General features: G+C 45.9%; 1 protein-coding gene across 1 annotated transcript in view; it reads right to left on the reverse strand.

The window, feature by feature from the left end:
- The window catches only part of MTCL1 (microtubule crosslinking factor 1), a 165,448-nt gene that overhangs the window by 129,508 nt on the left and 23,492 nt on the right, over positions 1–12,448 (reverse strand). The window lies entirely within an intron of this gene.

The following is a 12,448-nucleotide window of genomic DNA, read 5'->3' on the forward strand; positions in this document are numbered from 1 at the left end:
CCTTTGGAATGTCTATGGAATTCAGATCGAGCAGTACAAGACCTATAATTGTCTGGGCCTAATTTACAGTGAAACCTTGAACTGGAACGCCCATTTAGCTTCCATAAAATCTTCAGCCCTTAAGACAATTGGAGCAATAATAAGGTTTTATTAACCAGAGATGGTTTTCTTATAGACCCGGTCATGAAACTTTTTGTCAGCAAGGTCATATTCCAATTATTGTATGGGATAGAAATTTGGAGTTGGAAAGAGCAGACCCTAGTCAGTCTAGAATCAATTCAAAATCTCGTTTTGAGATGAATTCTGGCACTACCAAAAGGAACTCCAGTAGTCCTGTTACAGACAGAACTTGGCCTTCCCTCAATCAGGTCCCGCGTTCACCTGCCTATATTAAAATCATGGGCAAAAAAACAAATTATAGATGATTCATTTAGCAAACTCTGCTACCAGCTGCTGCAAACCAAGGTCAAAGAAAGGCCAGAATTTCTCAATAACATTATCTCCTGCTACACTGTCCCAGATGATCTGCTCCAGCTCTTACGGAACAATTTTGACCTGCGGGGGTGGGTTTATAAAGGTAACAACTTAACTGACAATGTGTCAACTACCCAGACAAAGGTCTCTCCATGTATAAATTTATTTAAAAAGACCATCTTAGAGCCTCTTACCTGGTTGATATTACTGCACACAATCTTAGAATGGCATTTACGTCATTGAGAATCCAAACAATGCCAACTGAGTTACTTTTAGGTCAGTACTCCAAAAAACCAATGGAGCAATGCATTTGTTTATGCGGTAGATCAACAGAGGACCTTCTCTATGTTCTGGCTTGTCCTTTGCATGCAGAACCCAGAAAAAAATTCCTGACCAAGACACTAAATAATATACACTCCTTCTCTGATGCTGATAAATTAGTTTACATGTTATCTGACGTAGATGCCTCTGAATCCTGTAAAATGGTACTTTTTGTCTTGACCACTAGGAAAATAAGAGCAAATGCAGTATCTAAGAAAGCATCTTATTCTGAGCAGTAAATCTAGGTCTTGTGTGTGATTTGAATAATTTTAATGTTGTCTGTTATTTTAGATTTTTTAAAAAAATTATGGTTGTAAATTTGCTATATATATTTTGTTTTGTAAAGGCCAACGGGCATATACAATAAATTTACCTACTTACCTACCTATAAGATTTTTTGTATTAAACTTCACAGTCTTAGTGTTATGTATCTCTCCAACGACTGCGAAATTCAGGGGCAGTGACATACAATTTAATTTCTTTTGGGAAGAGAGATTATTGTTAATTTATGGTGCTTTTTAATATCTGGGGTTTGGTGGAGGTATTTACCAAATATATGTTGAGTCAGGAAGAAGAGCTAGATAGACAGCATTAATGAAACCAGAATACTAAAGCATACAAGGAGATTTTGGAATACTCTAAATTCCTATTGTAAAACATTATCATCATTATCTAAATTAGTTTGCAACAATTAGGGTCAGATCCAAGCTGCCTATGAGAAGAACAGTGGATCCTTTATACTTAAAAAAACTAGCAGGAAATAGTTGTTTTCTCTGTAGCTACATTCTGATTTCCAACTACTCCCCCACCCCGACCCCCAGTTGAGCATTTGGGATATATCCTAGAAGGCAGTAATTGTCAACCATCTCTGCCATTTATAAACATTTCCTTGCTATTAGCTAAACAAAAGACCAGAGAACAGGCCATCTCCATACTTGACACCAGATAATAGCAGTCTCTTTTCAATCCTGCCAGATAAATGCTGAAGTCAAGCACAGAATGTGCTCAAAGAAAAAATCACTAACAAACAGAAGAAATGAGAAATGTTCCCAAAATTGTGCAAACAATTAAAATGCTTTTAGTCACCTAAATACTTAATAAAAATATATGCCAATTATTTTTAAAATGCCAGAAAAATTCCTCACTGTTCACTGATCTTCAGTTCAGTCATGATAAATACTTTAATTTAGATGTATTTCAATGTAAAATACTTCAAACATAAAATATTCCTTTCTCTACATCAAAACATTTCTTTCAGAAGGATGGGGAAGCTTCATTTTCATTTGTTTATTAGGTAATGAGGCTAGTAAATGTTACAGGTGGGTTTGGGAGGGGATAGCTATGGTGCCTTTGTCCCTCTCAGTGTTAAATGTATGGGCATGCCAGAAATGGAACATTCAAATAAGGTTACTCTGCAAAATACAGAGAAATTCAAATCAGCAAACCTTCCCCATATCTCCTTTGCTGGTTTCTGTTCTCCTAAAGACTTCTTGTTTGGTTTATTTACTTCATTTATAGCCTTCATTTCTCCCCAATGGGAGCCCAAAGTAATGTACATCATTCTCCTTTCCTCCATTATATCCTCACAACAACCCTGAGAGGTATATTAGGCTGAGAGTGTGTGACTGGCCCATGATCACCCAGCAAGCTTCCATGGCAGAGTGGGGATTCGAACCTGGGACTCCCAGATCCTACTCCAACAACCTAATCACTGCACAACACCAATTACAGAGTAAAGGGTTGGGGGTTTTCTTCCCTAAGGTACAGACATATTTTTCAAGAATATGGAATGGAGATGCATGAGTGTTTCCTAATTAGTTTTCTGGTGAAGGCCCTGTGAAAATCTCAGAGCCCTGATGACAGAATCGGGTGTTTTTTTCCTTTCAAACTCTATGAAAAAAAACTCATTTGTGATCCAAAGGATGCGAACACAACATTCTTCATAAAGAGACTGATAGAAAAGCAAGAGTTATCTAAGCAGGAATCCAGACATTGCCAGAAGTAGTTCTCTAGAATCCCAGAACCATAGAGTTGGAAGGGGCCTTACAGACCTTCCAGGCCAATCACCTGCCCAATGCAGGAATAGCCTAAAGCACCTGCCGACAAGTATTCATCCAGCCCCTCCTTGAAGACTGCCAGTGAGAAGGAACCCAATATATCCCTAGGCAGCTGATTCCACTGCTGAATTACTCTTAACATGAAGAAGTTTTTCCTAGTGTCCAGCCGGTACCTTCCCTCCTGTAGTTTAAATCCATTCTTTCAAGGCCTATCCTCTGTTGCCAACAGGAACAGCTCTCTTCTCTCCTCTAAGTGATAGCTTTTAAAATACTTAAAGAGAACAATCATGGCCCCTTCTGCATGGCACACTTTAAGCTGGCACCTCTGTGTATTCATGCCGGTCAGTGCTGAATCGGCTTGGGCTCCTGGCATTCTGCACTGCACAACTTCAAGGCAGTTTGGTATCTGCTGACAAGTTGAGATGCGTCTGTTTGAAACTGCCTTTTGTGGGGGCTGGAACTGATGTCATTTTTTAAAAATTATGCATGTGTCGTAACGTTGTAATGTTGGAGCCCATCCCCCCCCCACCCCTCATTTCTATTTGCTTATTGCGTTGTCCCGTGCTGACCAATTTTTTTGGTATTCTGGAGAGGCAATTGGTGGTGGAGTTATGGGGGGAAACATACTTTTTGTACTTGTTCCACTAAGTGAACCCAAGAAGTGATCAGTGGGAAATGTGGATTGAAATCAGGGAATGGGACAGACATTGTGGTTAAGGGAATCAAAGCCTTGCAACTCTCTCTTAATTTAAAAAAGGGGGGGAGAGGAATGGATGCTCAGTTACTTGGGGCTTGTTTCAGGCTTGTGTTTGCCTTTTTTGCTGCTGCATCATACTGACTGCTCATATTTAGCTTCCCATCAACCTATATCCCAAGATCTTGTTCACACACACTGCTACCCAGAATGCTTACTCATACAGTATACATGCTTTGCATTTTTATTACCCAGGTGAAGCATCTGGCACTTATCCATGTTAAATCGCATCTTATTCAAATCTGCCCACTTTCCCAATATGTTCAGATCTTGCTGAATTCTATCCTTAACTTCAAAGGTGTTTGCTACTCCTCCCAGTTTAGTGTCATCTAAAAAATTAATGAGTAATCTCTTCACACCTTCATCCAGATCATTTAAAAAAATAGTGAAAAGTACTGGGCTCAGAACTGAGCCTTGTGGCACTCCACTTGACACCTCCCTCCAACCAGACATGATGCCATTGACAACTAAACTGCGGTTATCCAGCCAGCTCTCTATCCATCTAACCCTCCTAGAGTCTAGGCCACAGTCCTCCAGTTTACTCATTAGAACATCATGAGGAACTTTGTCAAAAGCTTTACTAGAAATCCAGATAAATTACATCAACAGCATTCCCTTGATCTAGTAATCCTGTCACTCGATCATAGAAGGGGATGAATTTGGTCTGGCAGGACCTGATGGGGACAAATCAATGCTGACTTCCTCATATCACCTACTGGTGGTCCCTGGCCCAAGGGAGGCTTGACTGGCCTCAACCAGGGTCAGGGCTTTTTCAATCCTGGCCCCAACCTGGTAGAACTGTCTGTTGGAGGATACCCGGCCCTCCAAGATCTTTTATCTTTTCAGTGGGCCTGTAAGACGGAGATATTCCACTACGCATATGGTGGAGGCCTGTTCTATATCCATCAAAGAAGCCTCCCTACCAGTCTCCTGTGTGTGTGTGGGGGGAGGGGGGTATATAGCCATCCGCCCACCCCCCACATGTGAAATCACAATATGATTATACCAACTTGCATCCCCCTTTTCTCTCCCACGTATTGTTGGTAGGTAAGAATGAAACGGGCTCCTACCTTAGGATCTGGAAATGGTTTGCTATTAATTCTGATTTTATTGTGTTTTAAATGTTTTTTATTCTCTGTATTTATATATATATTGCTGTAACCCACCCTGAGCCCACTTGCAGGGAAGGCAGGCTAGAAATCAAATAAATAAATAATGTTTGTCAGATGCTTGCAGACTGACGCCTTTAATATCTGCTTCAGTATCTTCCCTGAGACAGAGGTCAGACTGACTGTAGTTCCCAGGATTGTCCTTTTTCCCTTTCTTGAAGGTTGGGATGGCATTTCCCTTCTCCAGTGTTCTGGCACCTCCCCTGTCCTCCAACAGGCCTGGAAGATTATCACCAGTTTCTGCAAGCTCTTTTGAAAGTTCTTTAAGCACTCTCGGGTGCATCCCATCTGGCCCAGGAGATTTGTACACATCCAGTGCAGCAACCTGCTTCTCCACAACTTCTCTGCTCATATCAAGAGCCCCAAAGCCATGCTTTGCCTACTGCCATCTCTAGGTGGGCCTGTTCTCTCCTTCAGAGAGAAAACTAAGGCAAAATAGGCTTTGAGCCTTTCTGCCTTCTCTTTGTCTTTTGTCAGTTTTTTTCCATTTTCACCTAGCAATGGGGTATTGCCCCCTTCACCTTCTGTTTGCTCTTCATGTATCTGAAGAACATCTTTTTGTCATAGTGAGCCCCCGCTGGCCAGTCTCAGCTTACTCTGAGCTTTGGCCTCTCTGACAGCTGCCCAACAATGCCTAGCTACCCCTAGATACTATTTTTTAGATACTTTTTCTTCTCTCCATTTCTTAACCATCTGCTTTTTCCTCCTTAGCTCATCACAGAGCTCTCTGTTCATCCACATTGGCTTCTTATGTCCTCTAACACATTTCCATATTGCTGGACTGGTAATAGCTTAAGCCTGTAAGAGCTCTTCTTTTAGCAAGCCTGGAAGAGCTCTTCACTTGCTCCTTTCCCTTCCAGCATTCTTGTCAATGAAATAGCCCTCATCATATCTTTAAGTTTATTAAAATTTGCCCTACTGGTGACTTTGGCTACAAACTCACTTGGTACCACACAGCAAAAGGAATTCTAAGAGAACACAATCACTTCTCCCTAAGGTTCCCTCTACCTTTATCCTGTCAACCAACTCTTTCTTGTTGGTTAATATCAAGTCAGCTATGGCTGAACCCTTCATCGCTTTCTCCGCCATTTGAGAAAGGAAGTTGTTGGACAGGCAGGTCAGGAAGTTGCATGACCCTGAGCATGTAGCAGAGTCAATCTCCCAGTACACGTTAGGGAAGTTGAAATCTCCCCAAACTACAAGGTAATGGATACCCTATTAAGCTGCTCATGGATGGCAGAATCTACCTTATCTTCTTGATCAGGTGGTCTGTAAGAGACCCCAGCCACAATACTACTAGAAATAAAGTCATCTGTGTGTACTGCTACATAGAACCAAAAGCAGACACATTTTGGGCAAGTCCTGAGTGTGTGTTCAGAAAAATTAATTTCCAATGCAAATTCAAGACAAGGTCTCAACAAACGCCAAGGAAAACTGGCAACAGTGGAAACACCATAGACCTCAGGCTATATTTTGCTGATAAAAAGTGAACATAGGAAAACTCCTCCATCCTTAGTCCTCTATATATTTAGTTAGTTTCATGATATGTTAAAAAACATTTCATCCTGACCTTTTAGGAAAAACAAGCCTTCTTATAGACCATTGATTACCATAGACCTGTTGCAATCACATAACAGAGACCAATATATTTATCTTGTGTCATTACAGTTTCCAAAATTCATACTATAATATTATAAATTATAGCAATCTGGAAATTTTAAAAAGCATCTTTTCCTTGCTTCAAGAGCATCACTGTATACAATATTTGGAGAAAGAGAGAGGGATCCCCTCCCCCAAACATCCTTTGAAAGGCTGGAAAATATTAACTTTCATCACACCATGTCTAACATGGTTATTTCTCAGCTCTGCATCTCTGAAATAATCCTAAAGGGAAATAGCATCTTTCAATTACAGTGAGTTTCTGATTATGCAGAATCAGTTTATCTGATTTTCAGATTATCTATGCCCTAAGGTCAGGAACTGACCGTAAAAGGAAGGAGAAGAGCCCAGCAAGTTCTGAGAACTGAACTAAAACCTAAGAGGAGTTTCCTGGTTAACACTGGACGGCTGAGGACCGGGCTGTATGTGTGTGTTCTCTTTGGTAAGCACAAGCTAGTTTGGTATTGAATTATAATAATGAATTCCTGCATGCAATCATTCACTGACTAAATATGTTCATTCTTTTGAAGTAATTTACCATCATTTCTTCTATAAAACATTTAGGATGCAAAATACTTTAAAACTCTCTCATGCCTATTCCTGCAACAACCTGATAAGTGAAAGAGGAGATATACAGCCATTTTACAAATCCCCAAGGAATACATTAATCTGAAGGAAGACAAGAATTTTAGTCTTTTCCCACAAAACACAAATTAATTAATTACTGTAAGCCTCATGGTTCTACAACCTATGTGTCCAGGAGCAGACCCGTGTGCCCTGGACTCCAGGATCCCCTCCCCAGCCAGCCCCAGGGCCAGAAAACCCACAGAAAAAAGAGAAGCACCCTTAGAAACAGCATGCCAGGAAAGGGCCAGGAAAGGCAGCACTTGCCCAGGTGGCGAGCCAAGGGCGGACGAACGAGTGGTGGCAGAAAGCGATGGCCACAGGGAGGCCCCCGCAGCCATCACAAACCCCACAGCAGGCCCAAACGACACCGGGATGAGCACTGCGAGAGCCCAGAAGCCAGGGCGGCCAAGAGCCGCCGGGAAACAGCTGCAAGCCCAGGCAGGCCAAAGGGGGTGGGCCTACATCCAAACCGGGCTGCCGAGAGGCTGGGCCCCAGCACAACCGGGAAGAAGCACCATTGGGGCGAAGCAGCAGGGCACCCGGCAGACAACAGCGCAGGCGCAACCCGGCCAGCTTTGCCCTTCCAAGCAGGGAAGCGGTGAGGCACACGCTCCCCAGCGGTCCCAACCCCCTGATGGGGCAAGATGGAGTGAGGCCAGAACAGCTGTGGGGTGGGGGGAGGAGACAGATGTCACTCATGGCTGGGGAGAGCCAGGTTGGGGAAAGGGGAAGAGAGACAGACGGGCAGACCCATGGGAAGGAGTGGCTGGGGTGGGGCACAGGGGTATGGCCACGCCTGACTAAGGTGATGGGAAGCACGCTTGGGGAAGGAGTATGGGAGGCTGGGAGGGGATGGTAACGAGGGAGGGTATATCAGGAGGGTTCCTTACCAGGGCCAGGGAGGAGAGAGAAGGGAGCCAGGCTGCTGCTCAAAGCCCAGCTCCTCTTCAGGGGACGAAGGGCCAGAGTGCTGCAACTCTAGGGTCGGCAACCCTATCTGAGGCCCCGAGGAACCCCAGGGTGGTGCCCTGACACACAGCACCAGGGGATGGTCCGGGGCCGGGCAGCTGCCAAAGCGAGCTACGAGGGAAGACGGACCCACTCAATGCATCGCTTCCCAGGGCAGACCCGCCAACACCAGCAGGGGGCAACAGGAAATGTGACAAAGTGGTAGAGAATGCGGGCACTGATCCTGCTGTAAGAAGACCACCTCCCCTCCTCCCCACCCCACCAGGGTGGTCCCCCAGCTGCTCCCTGTTGTGACCTGTGACATTCCCAGGACCTCCCCGGCTGGTACTGATGCTGGAGGTCCAGCCCTCACAAGGCAGAATGGATCCCAATGCCTCACCCACCGCAGGGACCGCCCTGACAAACCCCGCAGCAGATCTCACTCAATTTGGAAAGTAGTTGGCAGAGCAACAGGTACATCTCCTGCGAGACATAACGGCCCAGCAACAGGAGTCCCAGGCGTCCCTGATACGGGACTTATGCCAAGCACTGAGCGGGTCCCCCACCGGGACAGGGAGCCCTGGTGGCCCGACGAATCGGAACCTACCCCTTTCAGCTTATGAAGCTCGGCCCCAGGGACAACATCAATGCCTATTTGGAAGCATTTGAGCGGACCACAGAGGCCACCCTGTGGCCACAAGACCAGTGGGCCTTCATTCTCAGGCCCTATCTGACAGGAGAAGCCCAGGCAGCTTTGAAAGCATTGCCCTGGGAAGAGGGTGCTGACTACCAGCAATTAAAGATGGCTATATTAGACCAATATGAGATGACCCCCGACTTTTATCGGCAGAAGTTCAGCACTGTGGCATACCAGAGGGGAGACTGGCCACGAACCCTGGTGAACCCTGGATGCCGCCTACTGTTGGCTTAACCTGGGGATGGAGGGTGAGAAGAGGATCGTAGACCAAGTGGTCCTAGAGCAATTGCTAAAAATCCTCCCACCTCAAGCACGCCAGTGGGTGTCCTGCAGTCGACCTACGACCCTCTCTGAGGCCACTGTCTTGCTAGAGAACTTCTTAGCAGCCACTGAGGCAAAGGAAGGGGAAACTGAGGCTAGCCACCGAGTAAGGGCGGACACCGCCAGCCAGGGGACTGAACCTCCCAGGCTGGGTTGAGCAAGACTCCTACCTCGAGGGCCTTCGGAAATTCACCTGCCACAACCACGGGGTCAAGGGGCCGCAGGCACTGGCGAGGGCCCGTGGATGAGACCCCAGCCAGAACCCCAGCAGGATTCATGCCTCAACCCGAATGTGTGGTGGAAGGCCGGGGCCTGTGTTTCAAGTGTGGGCCACAGGAACATTTCATGTGAGACTGCCCCCTCATGGAGTGTGACCCCCAGCCGAGGGCCCCAGTCCTCCGCTATCTGGATTTCGACATACCATCCATCTTCCACACCGACGCCTCAGATGCTGGACTGGGCACAGTGTTATGGCCAGAGACTGATGGCCATGACCACCCCATCCTCTTCCTGAGTCGGAAGTTGCAACCCGTGCAGCAGAAATACGCACCCATCAAAAAGGAAGCCTTGGTGGTGAAGTGGGCCATGGGGGTGCTCCAGTACTACCTCGCGGGTAACCCCTTTACCTTGGAAACTGACCATGCTCTGCTTCTTTGAGGAGCACACAGATGCTGGGATGGTATCTGTCCCTCTTACCTTTCAGCTTTACTATTCACCATCGGCCTGGCCGTCAGCACACGAACGCCAATTATATGTCAAGAATTCTCGCCAGTGATGACAGATCCAGCAGTGTCTTAAGGGAAGGGGTGTGTCCAGGGGTGGACCTGCGCACCCCGGACTCCAGGACCCCTTCCCCAGCCAGCCCCAGGGCCAGGAAAGGCAGCACTTACCCGGCGACACTGGAACAAGCGCTGTGAGAGCCATGAGAACCTGGGAGCCAGCATGGCCAAGAGCCGCCGGGAAACAGCCGCAAGCCCAGGCAGGCCAAAGGGAGCTGGGCCTACACTCAAACCGGGCCGCTGACAGGCTGGGCCCCAGCACAGCCGGGAAGAAGTGCTATTGGGCCAAAGCAGCCAGGCACCCGGCAGACAACGGCACAGGCTCAACCTGGCCAGCTTTGCCTTCCCCAGCTGGGAAGCGGCAAGGTGCACACTCCCCAGCAGCCCCGACCCCCTGATGGGACAGGGTGAAGTGAGGCCAGAACAGCTGTGGGGGGGGGAGGCAGATGTCACTCATGGCTGGGGAGAGCCAGGTTGGGGAAAGGGGAAGAGAGACAGATGGGCAGACCCATGGGAAGGAGTGGCTGGGGTGGGGCACAGGGGTGTGACCATGCCTGGCCAAGGTGATGGGGAGCACGCTTGGGGTGGGAGTATGGGAAGCTGGAAGGGGCTGGTAATGAGGGAGGGTATATCAGGAGGGTTCCTTACTGGGGCCTGGGAGGAGAGAGAAGGGAGCCAGGCTGCTGCTCAAAGCCCAGCTCCTCTTCGCTGCCCGGGGGCAGACCTGCCGACACTAGCAGGGGGATCAGGAATCGTGACACTATGATACACCACTCTCTACATTGAAAGATATTACTGTGTTGTGTACACTTATCCAATAAATAAAAAGTTCACCAAGTTTTCTAGGTCCAAATCTGTCGCTGATATACCTCCATCATGACTCCTCTCCATGGAGTATGATAGTGTAGTTTTCTCCTCCTCCGTTTTATTCTCACAACACCATGAGGTAGGTTACACAGAGTCTCTCTACACAATACTTTTGACATGTGGTCTTCATGTAACAGGAGACGCAATGTTAGCCAGAGGAGATCGCTCTGGAGGGGATGGATTCTCTCACAGCCCTCCACTGCCACTGGCATCTCCCTTTCCGGAGACTTTGCCCTGCCAAAGCTAAGTTAATTCAAAGTTTTAAGCAGCGAGGGCAGCAGGGCAAAAGCTCCAGAAAGGGAGATAGACCGGTATGCCAGAGGCAATGGAGGGCTGTGAGAGAATCTGTCCCCTCTGGAGTGATCTCTGCCAGCTCTCTCTTTCAAAACTACATTTCCCGGCTAACGTTGTGTCTCCTGACACTTGACAGACACACACTCAGGCGTCTCATGTAGAGAAACTCACAGACACAGTGTGACTTACTCAGTGTAACCCAGTGGACATTATCAGTCCTAGACCAACACTCTGACTGCTACTCCACAATCACTCTTTGTTAAATGCCTTTGAGTATCATGTTAAGAGTATCTGTATGTTTCAGTAATAAGAACATTTAAAGACATTGCCTTATTAGTAATTGCTTTTATAGGTGCTTGGCTTTACTAATGTATGTTCCTCTCACATTTTTTCACAGCAAATTTTGAGGATTCGTTATTAAGAGAATAGGAAAGAAATTATGCTTCAGGGAATGCTTGATTTTCTGTAACACTAAATAACCTACAATTTGGCAGTCTTTCTTGCGAAGAACACCAAGCAACTAGGTGACAAAAGTATTCCTATAGATCAGCAACACAGATGAAAAACACTTGCTGTATGTCAAATCAAAATGTCACTAAAATGTTATTCTTAGGCACCAACATAGACCAACAAAAAACACTGACCCTGTTATTCCCTCAGAAGCATTGTTTCAAAAATTAAACACAGAATTACTCCAGCTCTCTAAATCCAACCATAGTTCAGAAGATAAATGCCTTACATCATTATGTTTAAATGTTACATGTGAATCCAGTTTAGTACTATAAGACTATAGTTTGTCAACACTTTCTGTGCTGGCACAAGACCAAAGATGTGGTGGGTTAGGGGAGGAGCTGTGCTGTTTTCATCTTCTTTCATCAAGTCAAGCAGCCATCATCATATTTCCCATCATTACTCGTTTAATGATAACTACAGTACTTATGAGGCAAATAAAAGAGACATATTCTCTATCCTGAAGTGCAATGTTAATATTCTTCCTAAACACAAAGTATTATTTGTTCATAATATCAGCACCTCCAATATCAAGGAAGAATTAAGCAGAGACTTGGCCCAACATGTCTCAGTTAACAACTCTGTTTAAAACCACCCACACTGTATTCAGTCCCACTGTAGGAAAATTAGATACAATAGAGAGCTTTCTAAAAACGTACAGCAAGGAAATATGCTCTGATCTAGCAAAGACAACTGTTGTACACATCACCGCAGCACTATTCATCTGCTGAGCAGTCAGAGGAGGAGAGATCTGACATGCAGGAGCAGGCATGTCGCCTACTGTTAAACAAGACAATGCCTGAATCAGAAACAGGGAGATACTACATTGTGGACACTACAGAGTGAAGGGAAAGGGACTGGATCCAAAGAAAGGAAAACACCTGCAAGCACAGTTCCAGGAACGCTTATGCAAACATTCACAAAGTGCTGTAACTGTCAGATTCTGTAACAATCATATGTTTCTGTTATTC

This window comes from Eublepharis macularius, chromosome 7 (genome assembly GCF_028583425.1).
Source record: "Eublepharis macularius isolate TG4126 chromosome 7, MPM_Emac_v1.0, whole genome shotgun sequence".
In the NCBI taxonomy this organism is placed as follows: Eukaryota; Metazoa; Chordata; class Lepidosauria; order Squamata; family Eublepharidae; genus Eublepharis; species Eublepharis macularius.